The sequence below is a fragment of the Euprymna scolopes genome, chromosome 34 (genome assembly GCF_053919585.1).
Source record: "Euprymna scolopes isolate OS-2025 chromosome 34, ASM5391958v1, whole genome shotgun sequence".
Lineage (NCBI taxonomy): Eukaryota > Metazoa > Mollusca > Cephalopoda > Sepiida > Sepiolidae > Euprymna > Euprymna scolopes.
The window spans coordinates 65,265,106-65,279,710 of NC_136515.1; positions in this window are offsets into that span (position 1 = coordinate 65,265,106).

The window sequence follows — 14,605 nt, forward strand, 5'->3', positions numbered from 1 at the left end:
TCTAGTGGGTTAGGACATTTGTTCCTTCTCACAGAAGACACGTTACTAATTATGCTCTCGAGTGAAGTATGTTTTTTTTATTTGAAATGAACTCCAGTTCATGTCCCCCTAGTAAAACGTTCGAAATAAATACTCGCTTGCTACACCACGTATAATCGGTTTCATCACTCTCTATCTGTGCAGGAATCTAAACGAAAATGCCATGAGCGGACAATTTTTGGGAATTGTCCGTCTGTAGAATATGATACCGTAGGACTGCTTACTAGCTGACTATACTATGGTCGTTTTCACGTCAGTTCGTGTGAATTTGTCCTGTAAAATAATAAACCTCTACCAAGTTCCACCATTACTGATAATTGTGGTGATGTTTCACCATTCAGCTAACACGTAACGACATTTATCCTAGCGTGACATCCGCGTATTGGATAAGGGGTCTCGTGTAAAAAAAAGGGTCAGTACGTTGGTTAAGTGGATATTTGGGCTTATTAGTGCAAATTAAATGGAAGAGATCAGTATCATTTTCATCATTAATCGCGCAGATTAAATGGGCGTATCTAAAATTGTTTTCTCGAACTGGCTTTATATCGAAATCAAATTAAAGAATCATGTTAAAGCGTATTTCGCGGCCGGCCAAAGTCGGATGCTAGTAGCTAAATACAGTAGCGTCCAAAAGTTAAGGAACGGTCGATCATTTTCTGTTAAATGGCTTCTAACTTTATCTATGAATTTTCCAATGTTTAACAATTGTAGTTAAATAAAAAATGTTTTTTTTTTAAATTTTTGATTTTGAATACATATTAGTTTTTTACAAATAAATAAATTTAATTAATATAACTAGTGTCCTAAACTTAAGGAACGGGGGAAATTATTAATGCAAAAACAAAGAATCTATTCAATATTTAGTGAAAAGACCGCTGTTTTCAATCACACTACGGAATCTTTTGCTTCAAGACAGAACCCATCGTTCACATGTTATAGGTGAGATATTATTCTAGGATTTTTTATACATTTCCATAAATCATCCAGATTGTTTTTTTTTCTGTGATCTTATCACCAATAATTTTCCAAATATGTTAAATTGGCTTAATATCGGGTCTCTGAGCTGGCCAATCCATAACGCAAATATTGAATCTATTTAGCTCTTCTAAAACTAGTTTTGCTTTATGCCACGTTGCATAAAGATATCAGAATTAGAAAGATAAGGAACCACATATTCTCTAATCAATTCTCTGTACAGTTCCTTTTGATGGCATTATACTACCCCCTCCAAATTTTACTGTACCTTTAATGCAGTTAGGAGACAGTATTTCTCCATGTTTTCTTCTGACATGTGGTTTTTTGTCTGATCTGAACAGAGTGAATTTAGATTCATCACTAAAATGAATCTTTTCCCATTTTTTTATCTTCCCAAAACAATTTTTTTCGGTGAATAACAATCTGACCTTTTATTTTAATTGAAATTAAAGGATTTGCCCATGGACTTCTTGAAAATAATCCAACTTCGTTTAATTTTCGTGAGTTCGTTTGTCAGTAAATGCTTTGTCCAGTTTCGGATGTAAAATCTCGAGATATCGAAGCCGCAGTTTTAAACCGATCAGAATGAGATGATCGGGTGATTTTTCTATTCTCCGTCTTAGTTGTTATTCGGGGTCGGTCCGATGTTTTCTCTTTTCAGTTAATGGTAAACATTTTTTTTTCTATTTTCAATAACCCGAAAAACAACGCTTTTAAACCTGCTCAATATTTTATCAATTTCCCCTATGACCGTTCTTATCATAATGATCACAAATAAGCTGTTTTTCTTGTATAAATAGATTTTTTCGAATATTCGGAGTCGACATTTTGTTAAGTTGTTATTAAAATTGCTAAAGTTTATATTAATTTTCTCTGTTCCTTAATTTTGGACGCCTGTAATTTAATTAAAATTATTTATATGTAAAAAGCTTATATGTATCCCAAATCAAAATATATATATTTTTTTATTTAACTACCATACCATTATTAAACATTGGAAAATTCACCACAAAAAACAAGCTTCCCCTGTTCATAGATAAAGTTAGAAGCCACTCAATAAAAATTATCGACCGTTCCTTAACTCTTGGACGTAACTGTACAAAAGTTTTGATATTTTATTTGCAACCTAACAAAATCCATATAAGCGTATTGAAATACTTTCATCATTTCACGTCCACGACCTACGTAAGATTAATTTAGTAATCGATATTTTTTTCCAATCAGCAATCATCATGATCATATCGTACGGATCCAAAGATTTTTTTGTTGGCATTGGTTTCTCGGACATTTTTCTAATCAGAATTATTTCTAAGAAGGCCTAAGGGGTTACGTGAAGTTTGTGAACATTTTAAGTGAAAATGATTTTTCCTGGAACGAACAGGATTCGAACATCGAACACACAGGTCACCAGTCCGTGAGGTTAGCCACTAGACTACCGTCACTTCCCAATCGAAAAAATTATCTTTGTTACACTTGAGGAACAATGTTTAATCGTAAGTGACACTAAAAGTACAATTTCTACATAGTCATGTCTGATGAAAAAAGAATATACTACCTCCCTGTGTTCAATAAAATATTCCGTTAAGCATTCCGTGCGGATTTTCGAATTCGACAGAAGGTTTCCCGAGTTTGACAAGATATATGTGAAAAAGTCGGAAAGTTTACTGACCGAAACGTTGTGAAAATAAGACTCAAGACAAGCACAAAAGTCCGAAGAATCCAAATAATATCAATAACAACTTTTTACTAAGCAACAAATGAAGAATCAACAGAAACATCTTTAAAAACCAGACTGATTGTTTTAGAATGACCGCGTAATTATATCTTCATCTGACCTCCCGAACGTTTTCGCCAATGTTGTAGTGTATGTGGGTGCTCTTTCATGCCTCAAATATAAAATCGTTTGTTTGATAGAGTAAATGCTTCCTTGCGGCTTGATTTTGATATGGAGACAAACGGTGCCAGGGACAAGCAGAATTCGGCGGGGGCAGTATAAGTCAAGCACAACCAGCCTTTTTTAGATTTGCAGCTCTCTCTCACTCTCACTCTCTCGCTCTCTCTGTCTGTCTGTCTCTCTCGCTCTCTCTGTCTTTTGGTCTGTCTCTCTGTCTCTCTCTTGTGATGTTCATCAAAGAAGCAAGCGGCTACGCGTTTGTGTTTTATGTGGCTGTATAAACAATAAAAAATCAACACTCACATCGGAAACGTCCTTCTGTCCTGCGGGTTGAAAAGAAAGAAAAATCAAAAAGATCCGATGGCGTCCGTGATCCTTTAAAACCCTGGAACTCGCGCGGTTCCCTCATAGACAAATGACACACCTGCTAATAAGGCAGGCCGGACACGATAAAAGCGGGTCACTGGGAGGAGTTGGGGAAGCGTTCAGACTTGCGTACCGTTAACAGTGCTCTGCGTCTCATCAGACCTTTTTTAGACAACCTGCGTAGTGAAATTTGCTTTGCGTCTCGTTAGACCTTTTCTTTTTTGTTTTGCTACATTTCTTTCTTTCTTTCTTTCTCTCTCTCTCTCTCTCTCTCAGTCTCACTCTCTCTCTCTCTCTTTCTCTATCTCTGATTTTGGCCATAATTTCATTAAAGACAGTTAGCGCCTGGATTACTAGATTGTTTGACCCTGGGTCAGGGGTTAAATTGTAAAGACCCTTTCTTTACGTGATGATACTGGTATTTGAAATAAGTGCAGATTCTAGAAGTCTTCTTTTGCCTCTATCTTCAACGAATTTGATAATTTTCGCATGATAAAAGTTAAACGAGTGACCGTGTTCAGCACAATGGCAAAAAATGCATTTAGGAAGTTACCATTCTTTATGTCTTTTCTATGTTCATTAAGTCTGTATTCTAACTTACGCAGTGTTTCGCCTATATATGTTTCGTGGCAATCATTATAAGGGATAGAATATATCACGGCGTTGGATGTGAAGATTTTGGGAGAGTTCCTGGTGGTTTTTAATGTCGATTTTATTGTTGAAGAAGTTGTTTGTATTGAATATATACCAAGTCTATTGAGAGTGTCGCAGATTTATGTGTTATTAGTGTGGGTAGGAATGAAAAGATAGCTGTTCAGTAGGGAGGTATCTGTTTTATTTCTCTGTTTGTTTATATTAGAATATATTTTCGTTGCTTTTTTTAGAAATGAAATAAGACGAATGTTATAATCTTTTTAAAGCGTTCGTTATATGTTGAATTATATCATTAAGATATTGGGGGCTGCATATTCTAAAGGCACGCAAGAAACAACTAATGATCATGCCGATCTTTATTTTATCATTGTGGTGCGAGTAGTAGTGAATATAATCGTTTTTCTATGTACTTTAAAACTCAGATCGTTTTCTGATCTGATGATAAATACATATAGAAAAACTAGAGAGCTGTCTTGTTCGGATTTGTGTCTAAATTTTATGAATGGTTCTACTGAATTTAATTTATTTTTGAGTTGTTCTGTTTGTACGTCCATGGGGAGAAAAATAAGCATAATGTCTATGTATCTAAAGTAGATAGTGGGTTTAGGTAATCTGAATTTGAAAGAGTTGGTCTGTAGAAATTCTAGAAATAAGCAAGCTAGTACTCCGCTAAGGATGTTTACCATAGGGAGTCCGAACTTTTGTCTGTAATGGGAATTATTTAATTGGAAGTATGTTGTATCAGTGATAAGTTTTATTCTTTGTATTAAAGTGTCCGAGAAAAAGGTAGGTTGGCTGTAATTTTGTTTAGGTGATTCTGAAGTAGACCACTGCATTTTTTGATAGGAATATTGGTGTATAGGTAAACAATATCTACACTGTGCATTGCTTTGTTTCGTATGTCAACGTTTTAAAATTTTTATTTAGAAGTCGCCAGAGTTTTTAATGTGTGATGTACTAATATATATATATATATATATATATATATATATATATATATATATATATATATATATATATATATATATAAGTGTGTGTGTGTGTGTGATGGGATGGCATTTTCCCTATGTCAATACACTTTAAAATTCCACTTCTTTAAAACTCTGTGAATGTTTGAGCATAGAGTAGTTGGATAATTATTATTTATTGAAGGGGGTGATTATCATAAAATGTAGTTTTTGAATTGAATTATTGGCATTTCGCTATCAACATTCCGCCTAAATAACACTGTCTGCTTAAATAACAGACTCTTCTAATAGTAACTCTTGCCAATTTCCGCTTCGTTGCTTCCCATTTGAAGATATCTAAGGTAAGAATAAACTATTGTGGTGTTGTTATATATATATATATATATATATATATATATATATATATATATATATATATATATATATATATATATAAAATACAGATTGCAATTAAATTTACCAAAATGTTCCAAGATGGTAAAACTAAAGTATTTTATAAATATTAAAGAATTAATATTTATAAAGTTATCTCTGCCAGATGTAAAAGCTCGATAAAACCGAATAGGAGATAGAGCTTATAATAGGAGCAAACAGTTAATAAAACCTTTTAAAACATCTCTTTGAAAAAGAGTTAAAAAACATATTTAATCTGAAAAAGAAACACTTGATCCGTGTAATTTCGAAGAAATACTTTCCTACTCATCAGAGAGTAGGTATTATCAAAATGCGGGATCGGATTTTGCATACAAAAGTATTTGATGAAACAACAAGTAGGTCAAAGATCTTACTTGATAACAAAAAATGAAGCAGAGGGAATATGGTGAAGAAAAAGGCGAGTACACGTGAATGGATAGGTTGGTGAAAGATAAATAATCCAATCACAGTAAAATCCAAAAATATGATTTCAAGAAAGTTTATTGAATTTCCATTTGCACAAGAAAATACAAGGAAATCCCGTAATTGGAAGGCGGTCCAAAATAATCCAAAGACCGAAATCCATGGAATAATTCACAAATATATACAAGGGAAAAAGGAACAAATTTCAATAATATTAATAAAAGAAAAATAAGATATGTTTTCATCACTGTTGCCGAGACATAAATATAAATAAGAAAGATCAGGGAAGAAAAAAGGCGGGGGAAATCAGGGAAGAAAAGGGGGGGAATTAAATGGTGATAGAATTAAATATAAAATGTCCTTGGATTTTACTTTCATGTTTTATTTACGTCAAGCATGTTAAAAATATACATTTGTTGTAAAAATCTAATGGATAAACATCTGAGGAAGTTAGTGGGGACAGGATATTTTTACGGAAACATAAATTGTAAAATTGCCGACTCATTAATGAAACAGCTGTAATGGAAAAATCCAGGAAATAAACGAAGGTTATAAAAACGTAAACGTGAGTCTTTGAATTGTCAAAAAAATGTTGCACTATATTTATATATATATATATATATATATATATATATATATATATATATATATATATATACATATATATATATAGAGAGAGAGAGAGAGAGAAAGAGTGAGAGAAATAGAGAGATAGAGAGATAAAGAGAGAGAGACAAAGAATGTTGATTTTCAATGCCTGCCACTTTTGAATTTGAAGTCGATATTATAAATCCCGCTGCACTATATAGAATGTATTTTCATTGAATTATTGGCATGTCCGATGTCGCTATCAATATTCCGCCTAAATAACACTTTCTGCTTAAATAACAGACTCTTCTACTATTAACTATTGCAAATTTCCGCTTCGTTGCTTCCCATTTGAAGACATTTATTTCACCTTTGCACTTTCGATTTCGAAAGTGGTAAGACAGTTGCTTTCTATTTGTATTTGCTTCTTTCGTCTACCGCTCTCTTTCCTCCCCCCTCTCTATCTCTCTCTTTGAAAGAAAAATAAAAATAAATCAGGATATATCTAGTTCTCTCTTTTCTATCTACCTTCCTCTTTCTATCTCTTTGCTTTTCTATCTCTTTTTCACTATATTTCTCCATGTTTCCATAATGTGTTTCTATCGATTCCCATCTCCCTTGTTCTCCCTTGCTTACTTGTTTTCTCTCTTACGCTCTCTATTTCTCTTCCTAACCTTTTATCTCAGTCGTTCGTTTTACCTCTCTGTCTATTCTTTTTTTATACATGCATTCACTCGATCTCTCGTTCGTTAACTCGCTCTCCCCCGGCTTTTCTCTATCACTCTCTCTCTCTCTCTATTTTCCGTCAACATTTCTACTTTTACTCCCCACCTCTATCTCTCTCACTCTCTCTCTCTTTCACGACGCCCGATCGCTGTTCCTTCATTTTCTTCCAGTTCCCATGTCTCAATTTCGATTACTCCTCCAATCTATTTCTCCCTTACGTCATTTCCTGAAATTATTCTGTCTCTAGCCATATCTTTTCTCGATAGCTATATCTACCAATATATTTCCATACTTCTGGCTTTCTTCCTTTGCCCTTTATTGGTCTTTTTCTCCTTCTCTCATTATATTTTCTTCATTTTTTTATCTTTACCTCAGTCTCGCCCTACCGTTCTCTCCAGCAATCTCGTTCTTTCTCAATTCGCTCTATTTCGCTCTCCTTATATTAGAATATATGTCTTGTTTATCTATTTCTTTTTCATGAAGCTATCTTGTTTTTTTTTCTTAATCCATCATTATTGATTCCGCTTACATTTTTGCCATCTCCGTAGGTTATTCTCTCTCTCTCTCTCTCTCTCTCTCTCTCTCTCTCTCTCTCGGTATAACTGTCCCTCTCTCACACTCTCTGTTTCTCTCTCTCTGTTTCTCTCTCGCTCTCCTTTTATAAATATAACTATCCCTTTCACTCTTGTTCTATCTCACTATATTGATCTACATATCTCTATTGGACCGATCTACAGAAGACGCCAGCATTGAAATCCTTCTCTTGCTTTATTTTGTCTTATTCTGTATCTTTGTCCCCATTTCTCATTTCCTTTCTTTCTCTCATTCGGCCATTATCCCTCGCTCTCTGAATGTTTCTTTCTGTTTTTTTCTCTCTCTCTTTCACTATCAATATCAATTTCTCCCTCACACTTTCTGATTCTCTATCGTTGTGTTGATATATCTATCGCTATCGAACCGTTCTACAAGAGAAGCCAGTGTTGAATGGAAGAGACCATTGTTTAAAATGGCGTATTTAGCCTTGCAAAGTATCTCTGAATGTTGATCTAGCGGTAAGCGAGGGGTGAAGGTAAGACAGATCGACGGGCACTCGAATTGATTCGACGATCAACGAAAGGTCTTCATGTCCGTGTGGAATCGAGGAAGAGCATGTAAAAGAATGTTTGGAAACTGGTATTTATGAGGAGCGGGGAAGAAGGTACACTTTCTCCATTATCAGACAAGATTCGCCTTCGTACACAACGGTCAGTGTAGATTCATCGTCAAGTCAAGGAGCAAAAATTCGAAACCAGTGAAGTGGTAAAAACAACATAGCCATCAAAGAGCAAAGGTTTCGAGATGATGAAACCTGGAAAGTCGGAAAACCGCGTCTGTCAACAAAGTTTGGGAAAAATTGGAATTCGTGCATGAAGAATTTAACATGAAGATGATGGCAACTGTTCAAAACGTCCACTTTTTTAAATAATAATAATAATAATAATAATAATAATAATAATAATAATAATAATAATAATAATAATAATAATAATAATAAAGCAAATTAATTTGCACATAGGAATTAAAGAGGCGATCAGTACTGGAAATCTGGAGAGACTTCTTCTTTCTCAGATCATCACAAATTGTTCCCAAATAGTATTCTTTGATAATAGCCTGTGTGAATGCCCCTCAATCATAATAACACCATTGAACGTAAGAACAATAATAATTATAATAACGATAAAAATGATAATAATATCAATAGGAATAACAAAATAATAATATAAACAACTAACTTTGCCTGTTATAAGCCTGCCCCCACTCCCCCTCCCAAGAAAAAAGAAAGACTACGGGTGTTTACTGTTGCTACTGCTTCCCCGAACAATTGCGAAATAAAATAATCTCACTTACACGGACGATGTTCAGAATGTGCACTTTTATTGGGGATTGGGTGAAGAACTTCAATATTCCTAGTGCCATGTAATGTTTCGTATTTTTATTTTCTGCAGATACAAAACACGAAACGTTACAGGGAACAAAAAACATTTACGTTGAATATCTATAAATTCTCCATCCCCATTACGCAATCACTGCCTACCCTAAGAACGATGCCAAATATTCGAGAAAACTCAAGGAGGATGGAAACACTGAGAAGAAAAAAACATGACCAGACCTCCGCTGGGCAAATGCTAAAATAACCGTTACCTTGGGGAGGCTTATTGCTGCTCACACCCTAGTAGAGACCAATGGCCGCGGCTAGCGAGAACTCAATGGTAAGTGGCTATTGCGATAATGCAAATTATTTCAAATGTTATCAAAAGAGTTGGAGAGTACTGGACATCTAAGAAGACGTGTTGTTACTCAGCTTCCAGGGAACACCACAGGAGAAATGAAAAATCCTTTATAACCTGTGTTAAACTCCTTGTGAGTCAATAATAATAATAATAATAATAATAATAATAATAATAATAATTACGCGAATTAATTTGGAACTGGAAGCGAAAGTGGCGGACTGCACTTGGAATCTGGAGCGACTTATTTCCCCTTAGACTCCAGGGAACCTCACAAATTGTTCTCCAAAATAATCTTTTATTATAATCTGTGTGAAAACTCCTGAGTCATAATAACACCATTGGGCGTAACAACAATCATAATTAGAATAACAATAAATATGATAATAATAACAACAGAAACAAAAAATAATAATATTAAAAACTAACAGGGCCTGTTTACCGGCGTTGCCTGTGGAAATCAGCACCTTCCCCCGCGCAAAAATAAACTACCGTTGTTGGTGGTGAACACTGCCGTCACAAACCAATTGCGGAAACTGGTGCCCGTATACGAACTAGAATATTCTGACTTTCATTGGTGATAAGTGCTGCTTTGGGGACATAACATGCAGGTACTCTTTTAATTAATAAAAAAAAAACAGCAAGGGAATGTGTAAGTAAGTACGACTTAATAAAATTACGAAAAGTGGTCCATTAGAATAATAATGGAAAGTAACAACCGTCGTTTTAACGGTTAGGGGTTCTCACTGTATATAAACTGTTTAAAGTGATTGACATCAATGGTAGCAGTCCTAGCTGTTTCCCTTTGTTTTTTAAGTGTTGCTCTTCTTTTCTACTCTCCAACTAATAGTATTAAAGTAAATTCCCGTTATATATCCTCTTTTTAACATGAAAAACAAAACAAGTACGACAGTTTTAGTTCACTTCACTTCTCTAACTATTGTAATATTTAAATAGCATTTGAAATCTCTAACTCAACATGTTAAGAACGGCTTTCGAAATACAAACCACCAATGTACTCATCTTAAGAACTGAATTCGGAATAGACACTTAGATCACCTTCATGTAAAGAACGACTTTTGGAGTAGGCAACCTCTTTTTGTTACTCCAAATTTAACCGTGATAATCGTTGTTTCCATACCACCCCAACGATGCAAAAGTATAAAATTGGGAATGGCAGTGTCGGTATGAGAGAAGTAGATTTGTTTTTCGCGCGTGCGTATAAACCTGCCAATCAGTGAATTAAAGTGCATAATACAGGTATTTATATCTCTAAAAGTATTTGTTTCCGCAAAATTTGGAGAGGATCATGATAGATTGCGCAGGTTTAAACAAAGTATATTTAAATAAAGTACATAACAACGTAACTATGTCAGCAAAAATATAATTAATCACTGGAACAAATGTACAAAGCGAGTGAGAAATTGAGAGAGAGAGAGAGAGAGAGGTGAAGTAATTAATATTTGTTGTTTTTTCCTTCCACCTTTCCATGAAAGAAATGTAACAAGTGAGCAAACAACAGAGAGAAAAAGAAAGATAAAGAGATTGAGCGAAAGAGAGAGGGAAAGAGAGTGAGGGAGTTGGGAAGTATATATATATATATATATATATATATATATAAACAGGGAGAGAAGGAGAGAATTGGAGAAAATGCAAATTACGCCGTTAAATGTGAGAAACTGAATATAGAAATGTACTCAGAAGGCTAAAGTAGGTATAATTTTTTGATTTTTGAATGATTCATTAGCGTTCGTTAAGCATGCGAATACTGTAAATTTAAAATAAAGAAAAGCCTGAGCTCAGCCAATCAGATTGAGCGGAAGTAGCCTGGGAGATGTTATTATTTTGAAATCGAAAATGAGAAAAATATGTATGTCTAGAAGTTTAATTACTAGGGTTGAACCCCCATATTTACTGAAAATTCAAAATTCCTATGAGTGGAGGCAGTAGGAGGACGATGAACTATGGACTATTTTCTCAAAAGCTGGCTCCGATTGTTATGACGTTGTTCCAGGATGAAATGTAGGATTTCATCGTAACGACTAAACATCTAAAATAGTTTACTTAAGTTACATAAGATAGCGCATAATAGACTGGACATAATACATTTTTATGACGCATCTTTTTGTACTTTGATCCAGACGAGGATTTGTGCAATCAAAATATTACATATAGAAATGGTATTACAAAAAATTACAATAACAACAATATTAATACTATTGATAATAATTATAATAACTATAACAATATATAAAAAATAATAATAAAACATAGTAATCAAACTTACTACTACTTATAATAATAACTATTGTAATAGTAACACTATAAAAATAATAATAAGTGGAGCGCACAGGAATACAATATAACAATATTTCTCCAAGTATATTTATTACTATTAAGAAAATTGGCGAGGAAATATATATAAGTCAGTACACAGAAAGCTGCGAGAGAACGATTCAACAAGTAATAAAAAAAAACAGAAAATAAAATTGGGAGTATTCCTAAAATGACAAAAGTAGAGCACTACATAAAATCTGGACATGACTAGAAAAGGATACACGAATAGAGAACCCGAATGTCTGTTGACAGCTGAACAGAAGAACGCGATAGAACTTAAATAATGTTAAACTAAATGGATAAAACACTAGTAAAAGTGAATGTCCACTCTGTAAAAAAAAGACGATATGATATACTGCATTATAAATGAAAACAACACACTAGCTGACAAAAGAATATAATAATAAGCACGAGTGTATGGGCAGGGCGACGGCATTACAGACGACTGCATCCATATATATATATATATATATATATATATATAGTTTAGTAATAAGGATGATAAAACAAGGTGGGGATAAAAATAAAATATTTAAACAGTTAAATAAAGCATTTGTTCGGTATCCTGATGCTTTTGAATCGTTTAAGATAAACAAGACTATATTAATAAAGGAAATCCAAAACTATATCAGCAATGTGCAAAATGTATTTATAATAACATATAATAAATTCATATATTAAAAAAAATGTGTATACGTAAAAATATTTTTGACCTTTATATATCTAATTTTAAATAAGAATGTAAATACACTAAATATTAATTATAGTGGGGGTGATAAGTAGTTAAATGGATAAATCCTAATCTTATAAATACAAGACTAATAAATTAAAAAAATAAAAAATATATCCATTTTAAATGTGGAAATTGATGAATCGCACAGGTAAGAAATTAACTTTTTTTATAGTATGAAAAGGTTAGTAATTGCAATTAAGAATAGGAAATTGGATCAAATGTTTTTAACACGTTCCTTCCTAAGATTAAGGGTGGTGGTGTTTGATCAACACTGTTGAAGAGCCATGATGTAATATACTGTTTTCTTTTTAAATCCCCGAAACAGTGTTTCATGGTAAACAACTGATGATCCCTTGAAAAAACAATTATTGGTATTATAGTAAATTCGAGAGCGAGTTGATGCAGTGCTTGCAGGTGATTAAATGACTCACTGTCTTGATAGTTTTCTAACGAATGATAAAAAATATTTTTTGTATAGTTTTAAAGGTTAAAAACTTCAAAAACTATATCTATATATATATATATATATATATATATATATATATATATATATATACATATAAAACTAGATGTGTAAGTGGTAAGTAAACACGATAAAACTGCTCAATACTTTAGTAGAACTAAATATGTTTTTATTTTACAACCTCGGAATATGAACTTAGACCATTGAAATTGTTTCTCGAAGAAAGAGGAGATATAAAGAAGGAAATAAATAAGCATAGATATGTGTCATATACAAGATCAATTGAATTAAAAAGTTGGATATTTTTCACTAAAATGTTTACATACGTCTATCTGATTGCATTTTAATACACGTCCTGTATATCTTATACATAATTTGTTAAATTTTAATAGAAAAGACATTATTTGGTAGATATTTAAAATACGCCCGGTAAATTACGTTTAACATACGTCCTATAATTTTACTGGGCGTGTGACTATTGCGTGATCAAAGAAAACATTTATAATAGAGAAATATAGGTTTATTCTCAGAAAAACTGGGGGAATTTTGGGTATTTTAAAATTAAAAATAAAACGGGATATTCATGAAAACTAACTAAAGTAAAATTATATCTTACGAGCTTATGAATGCTTCTTTAATAAGCCCAACCACACAAAAAAACCTCTTACGTACACACTAATTAAACATGATTCAAAATAGCTTTGCACCTAATAGTACCTGCTTTTTATCTCTTATATTGTTCATTATTCTGCACTAAACATATATACTTCGTATCCTCTGTAGTGGTATTTTATCCACACTACTAAAAACGTTATACTACAATGTTTTACTGTTTTTCTTTAGAAACCCATCTGTCTTTATATCTTATATCTCACGCACACTTATTATTAATTGAAAAATGTAAGAATTTAATAACTGTTAATCCTTAAACTTCTCCTATTTCCTATATTTTTACGAAACTTCTTTACTAATAACTCTAAAGAATAAGATACATCATAAAACGTTTGAAGTTGAAACATTGACTATTTGCAAACACCCTTATCAATTCTGCACTCTTCAAAATTCATCCAATATAATTCTCATAATCTACTAATTACATATTTAACCATTGTTACCTTATCCACTTAAGCTTATGACTAACAAATAAATTACAGTCATTCAAAACGCATCATTATGAACTCCTACGTTCCTCATCTGCTACGTTTTCTGTACGGTTCCATGTCTAATTATTCATATTGTATTATAACAAAATTATTTCGTACTGTATAGCTATGCAATTTCCATTAAACTTCACACCATTTTATTGTGTCACATTCATACTTGTTTTTAGTGTATTTTTTTATAAATATCATCGTTTTTTTTTAGTTTTCAAACCCGCAAAAATCCCCAATTTTCCTAATTATTTACCCCATATTCTTCTATGCTTAATTTTTACATGATCACGCAATAGTCGCAAAGCCATTATAAATAAAAGGGCGCATTCTTAATGTAACTTACAGGACGTATGTTAAATATCTACATTGTAATTGCTTACCTATTCTAAACTTATACCGCTATTTTATGTTATTAAGGACGCATGTAAAACTGTAATAAAATAGACGTATGTTTACATTGCATTAGCACTAACTATCGCAGAAAAACATTTATCTTTATATAAACCCCTCCCATCCCGATAAACGCCTGCCATGTTAACACGTTTAAACTCATTTCTAATACGTTAACCGACCTCATCACTTGTTAATTACACTGAATATGTCC